This window comes from Miscanthus floridulus, unplaced genomic scaffold (genome assembly GCF_019320115.1).
Source record: "Miscanthus floridulus cultivar M001 unplaced genomic scaffold, ASM1932011v1 fs_106_3, whole genome shotgun sequence".
In the NCBI taxonomy this organism is placed as follows: domain Eukaryota; kingdom Viridiplantae; phylum Streptophyta; class Magnoliopsida; order Poales; family Poaceae; genus Miscanthus; species Miscanthus floridulus.
The window spans coordinates 134,086-140,000 of NW_027096187.1; the positions used below are offsets into that span (position 1 = coordinate 134,086).

At 42.2% G+C, this 5,915-nt stretch overlaps 1 long non-coding RNA gene across 1 annotated transcript; it reads left to right on the forward strand.

Annotated features, from left to right (window-relative positions):
• The first annotated feature begins 345 nt into the window (after window positions 1-345).
• On the forward strand, window positions 346-3,250 carry LOC136530315 (uncharacterized). The gene is made up of 4 exons (XR_010777746.1): window positions 346-545; window positions 1,139-1,218; window positions 2,656-2,704; window positions 2,792-3,250. It is a non-coding gene; the product is annotated as an uncharacterized lncRNA (long non-coding RNA).
• The last annotated feature ends 2,665 nt before the right edge of the window (window positions 3,251-5,915 follow it).

The window sequence follows — 5,915 nt, forward strand, 5'->3', positions numbered from 1 at the left end:
AGGGTATGGTCCCTGGTACAGTGGTTTTGATTTGTGAGCCATGCCTTGCCTTTCATCGCACGCCTTTTGATTCTTTCCGAGCGGGCGTCCCCGGTCGGATGGTCCCTAGTCGGAGAATAGCGATGAGCAGGGTTTTCTATGAATCCCGGTCGGAGACACGGGGTCGGAGTCGGAGGCGATCTTCGGATCAGGCTTTCCGAGTGGAGGCCGTGCGGAGGAGCCCGGGGCCAGACGCTAGCGCTCCGATCGGAGAGGCCGTTCGGAGCTGGCCTGAGCCTGAGCTGGTGCCTTGGCGTGGAAGCCGGTCCCCGAGGGACCCCGGGTTTATGAACCTGACACTACTGCTCTCTTCCATTTCCATGTCAATCAGGACAAAAAAATGGTCGATTCTTATACATTGACTAACTACAAGTGTGTGGATGCTTTGTTGTAGGTCAGCACAGTCATCAACATGCTTTGGTGGTGAGCTCGTTTGTAATGTGTGAGGGGGTGGCAGGACTGCACTGACAGAGTTGGAAGTATGTGGAGCAGGTAGCTGGAACAAGGTATATGGTTTAGCAGGTGGAATTCCCCGATTCTTACTACTTTATAGTTACTATGTTTATCTGCCAGAAAGCTGTAGAAGGAAGGGTGTTTGCAGCTTTAGTCTGGTGAGGTAGTAGTAAGAGTTCCCAATAAGCTTTAATATGCTTATTACAACTATAGGAACCAAAGATTAAAGCTTATAGGAATCAGATTTGAAGTCATATGATGGCAAAATAGCTGCAAATTTCAGCTGTTCCTATATCTTTGAGTTTGATTCATGGAATTGCGGTATGTGTTACCCTGTGGCTTTGTGGAGATTGATTCAACTGTGTTTTGGCCTCCTGTCCTAATGGTAACATTATATTTTTCCTAAAAAAATGATGACCTCACCGATTTAAGGTTGCACATTGTTAGCTTTGGTGTTTGCTGCTTGGTTGTCAGCTCCCATAGCCATGCAGGCCACTTATCTTTCGTTCTATTTAGATTAGATAGTGATCCCAAAGATTAATTAAATATTTAGACTTGCAAGGAGTGTGGTGTAGGATGTTAATACCACATTTTTAGTAAATTCTCACTATCATGTAGTCTGAACACATATCTTGTGTTTTTACAGATTGCTTAGTGATATTAAGGAAGAGCAAATTCTCTCATCTAAAAAGGACTTATTCACTGAAGTATACCATCTTCGAAAGGGTAAGCTCTCACTGATGGACATGTACCTTTTCTCACAGGCTTGTTCCAAAAACTTGGGAAGATAATGCTAATATCATGTACCGCTATGTTTGTCTTATGTAGAAAACTAAAACTTTTATTTTTAAGGATCTCAGTCTATTATGTAAAAGCAGTGCACCACAAATCATAGGTCTGGTACCCTGCATGATTTCTATTTCTACATAGGCACTTACTAATGTCAGATTACTCTACATAGGCACTTACTAATGTCAGATTACTATAAGTATGGTATGTTCATGGTTTATTGATGCCTTAAGCATGTTCTTTTTATTACTGCATTGCTAGATTGAAGTTTGAGAACATATTTGAGCATGTTCTTTTTGTTACTGCATTTCTACATTGAAGGTTCCCATATTTGTATTACTTTATCAGCTCCTTATTTTGTTAACTTCTCTGGTGCTCTCATCTGTCAAATTATTAGCAGTGCCATGTCAAATGTTTTCATAGCAGATGTGCAGGTACCAATCAAGAATCAATTCAACATTAGATTTCCTATACTTCAAATTCAAGATTTTGTTGTTCTATATTGCGGGGTCAGACTCAGATGTACATCAGGGTCAGCTTAGTTATAAATTTACATTATAGGTCTGACGGTTGGTTACTGCTGTTGTTTCCAATTTTTTTCTCTTGCTTGTTGCCTGAATAGGCTTCAACATTTTATATTTGTATCATTTCATTGGTTGGTTGCAACAAGGATTAATAAGGATAGGTAGGAAATTTTTTTATGATATATTGTCAGGTTAATACTTACAGTTATATCAAACAGTGCAGTTCTTATTGTAGTTGCTGGCTTGCTGCCAAATAAAAAGCATTAGTTTATATTGTCGTCTTGTCAACAATGGACAATGATTAGCTTTACTATTCTTCGTGTGTAAACAAAGGAATTCCAAAGTCTAATTCTTTTATAGAAGCATATATCAAGTTTATTTGAGAAATACTTCCTACCTGCCAGTAAAAATTACAAAGTTAGTCAATATTGTATAACACTATAATTGATGTGTGTGCTGTGTGAGAGGGCCTGCTCCCCTAGCACACACCATGTGTTTGTCATATTGCCTAGCCAAGGGCGTTAGACAGCTTCCCGTTCACTTCAGCATCTCAGCAATCCTGTTTGACCTCTTTAATATTCTGTTGCAGTTCCTTTGCAATTCCTTTGCAGTAGGTCATGGCAAATTACTGAATTACCTAATTAGACAACTGGCTCTGCTCTAGATATCATAAAGATGTTTATTTCAGTTTTATTACTGAATTCATATGGTGTTTATTTCAGTTAAATGTATGTTACTAAAATGTCTCATTCTAGACTGAAGATGAATTACCTCTGGTCCTTCTTCAATTAAGTTTATGCACACCAAAGAAAACTAATGTTACCTTTTTTCTTTGTTTTAATTTTGCAAGTTGGGAGCTAATAGCTAGATGGATTTTCTTCATCTTCATTGAATTGAAGGTATGGATCTACAGGCTATAAGGAAAATTTTACAAGTGACTATGATTACAGAAGGATGAGCTTTTTTAGTTCTGCACCGTGCTTCAGTGATCCTCCAAGAGTTGTTTCCAGAGGAAAAAAAGTAGTTTTTAGTCTACCTGCAGAGCATTAGAGATATAGCACCGACTGCAACTACATAGTTCTTAGACCATGGTTGCACTGACGTAGCAAGCGTTGACCTTTATTTTGGGGATTTAAACAGATTGCTCCCCAGCCCGCAGCTTTGGGTCGGATTGAAGCTGGAAACTTCATTAGTGGCCTCAAGATCAAAGGAGCCTCACTGCCTCAGAAGCTGATGCCACTCTGCTTAAGATGTGTGCCTGGTCATGTGCTTCTGTGACTTTTGCTACATGCAGCATGTTGTAGTGTGTCGCCTTAGAGACTTCCTCCTTGGTGCTCTATCCCAGGACAGTTTTACGTAAAAATATGTACAATTTGAACACCTAGCACCCCAGTGTATGACTACCTGCTGTAAGCCGTCAGTAGTATTTGAACAATCTCTATGTCTCATGTGGCGTCTCAGCATCTCGCGATTGTTTTAAACATTCAGCATGACAATTAATAGACTGAACGATGAGAATAAATACCTACTGATGGTAAGAACGGATGCCTCCTGTCCTATATTTAGTTTGTATCGGCCTATCGTCTTACATTTGACCGGTACAGTCAAGGTAGAAGCGCGCGCGCAAATGACTTGTGAGAACTATAGCAGCTCTCGTACTGCTGCCGACGCTCTAGTTCGCACGCTGGGGCTGCTGCCCTCCCGCAGCTCCAAACTGTGTGGCCAGCGTCCTGCACTGGCGGCTCTCTGCTCCTGCTGCGTTGCCACGGCCATCCTCGCTGGAGCTGGCGCTACCGGCGGCTCTCCGCTCGAGATCACACTGGCAGACTCCTGCACGGAAGCGATGCATGACAGAGAGAAACCTAGCTTGCCTGAAATGAGTGGATGGAAACAACTAGGGTGGGTTCATGGGTAGCAGATAAGATCGATAAGTTGCTGGCCCACTTAAGTTACTCTATGCTATTTTTCTTTGCTCAAATAAAGTATCTTGTTATACTAGTTGGTTAAAGTAACATGAGAGGATTATAGAAATTTCCTATGGTTGCTATTCCTACAAATTTACTGTGCCCATCCAAACAACAACTACTACAAATTTCCTGTGTTTTCCAATCCTCAGTTTTACACATGCAATCCTATCATATTCCTACGCTTTTCCTATTCCTGTGTTTTTCCAATCCCGTAGTGTTCCAATGGAGCCCTTAGTGTTTACATATTGCGTGGCATGGAGTACTTCATCAAGAGGTATACTATTTTATCCGATCAACCTTTACATGTACAATACTAAGTCATATACATGAACATAGGTCACCAACTATATCAGCTCCGAAGGCTGTAATGTATGCCGAATTCCACGGGAAAGAGCCTTGTTGCTAAACCTTTAGCTCTAATGATGCAAAAGCACACGCCTTTCTTAATTAACAACCACTAATATGCTCTTGGTAATTAAGTGAGTGCTGAACAAATATAGAAGCAGCAGTTGTTGCAAACATTAGTGATGTCTTTTGTGTAATAATTCTATTGTGGCAACTACGTAGATAAACAAAACGTATGATGGATGGTGAGTCCTAGCTTTGGGGGCGTGCGCGGTTAAGCATTATTGCCACAAATTTCAAACCTAATCACGGGGTTTTGTTGTACAAATATAAATGCTAAAGCAAGCCTTTGTTTTTCATTTACAAGTAGGTTCCTTTCGCTTTCCCGCAGTCAAATTTCATGAACGAAAATAAAAAAAGGTAAAGATGCGCACACACACAAGCCCACTAGTACTAGGCCGTGCCAAGAGCGACAGAGAAATAATGAGACCACGCTTGCCGTAGGATTTTGATAAAACAAATTATGGTGCTAGCAAAAGCAACCACTAGTGGGCACTCTCAACGACTAGTGCGCCTTCTTTACCATTAACTGCAATTCTTGGAAGACCAAAGATACACATCTCTAAACTAGTGCGCCTGTAACCCCTGCATCATGACTAATGACGCGAGTTCTACCTGTGGAGACTTGCATGGTATCAGTCTTTGAGTAAAGCAGCACAATATTTTTAAAAAGAGCAAATGGACGTAAAGTGGCTGCTTTTTTTTTATTGGATATAAAACTTACATGAGGACATCAACATGGCGTTGTTTAATGTGTATACAGTAACTTTACGAGGTGCTACGTATACAAGCCCATATTGTTTAACACCAACTGGTCATAAAGTTGCTGCCATTCTGTACGTGGATCTCCGTGGTACATTGCGGCGTAATGGAAATAGAGAGAGAGACACACACAAGTTCATTGCGCAAACTATGGGCCTAATCTGTACGGCCTGCACATGTGGCCGGGGTCGCAGACCATGGGCAGCAACATGGGCCGCATAAATTGTAGGCTGGCAGTAAATTTCAGTCACATCGATATCATGTGGGCTTAGTATTGTATTAATTCATTACTACTACATCTTATTATTGCAATATAGCAGATTGATTGAATATAATTTATATCTGTAAGCATTTAGCATAATATTATAGCTTTTTTTGTCTGTAGTTACCCTCAGATAATATATTGTGTTTCAACTAGCGTTGAAAAGACATGCATATCTCTACATATCGAAATCAGAGCCAAGCGGATGTAGCTTATCATTGGGCCACCTCACCAGTAAAAGGATGACCGCTCGATCCTTAGCATGGCAAAATTGGAACAGTCGATCTAGGTATAGGGAGCATGCTACGTCTCTGGCGATAACTCCTGATAGGCTGACACTTTGTACGGTGCTTGTCTAAGGTCAAAAAATAATCGTGCCCCCGGTCTCTCTCGCTGAGACGGCTCGACCGCAAGCGGCCTGCGCCGTCGCCAGACCACTGGGCACTGCCTAGCGCTGCCCCTGCCGATGAACGCAACTGACATGGCCGGAGCAGTACCTAGGCGGAGTCGCGGAGGAAGAAGAGGCCTGGAGCACAGATGAGCTGAAGCCAAGCCTCGTCGAGCTAGCCATGTCAGTTTATCTTGCAACACTGAAAATTTTGCGGGTCTGTCGAGAAGGTGGGCGCGAGCACGAGCAAAGCAGGAAACGCGCGGCCTGCGGCTGTGAGGAATGAACGCAGCGGCGCCAGCTGACTCGTCGCCGAAGGCAAGAGA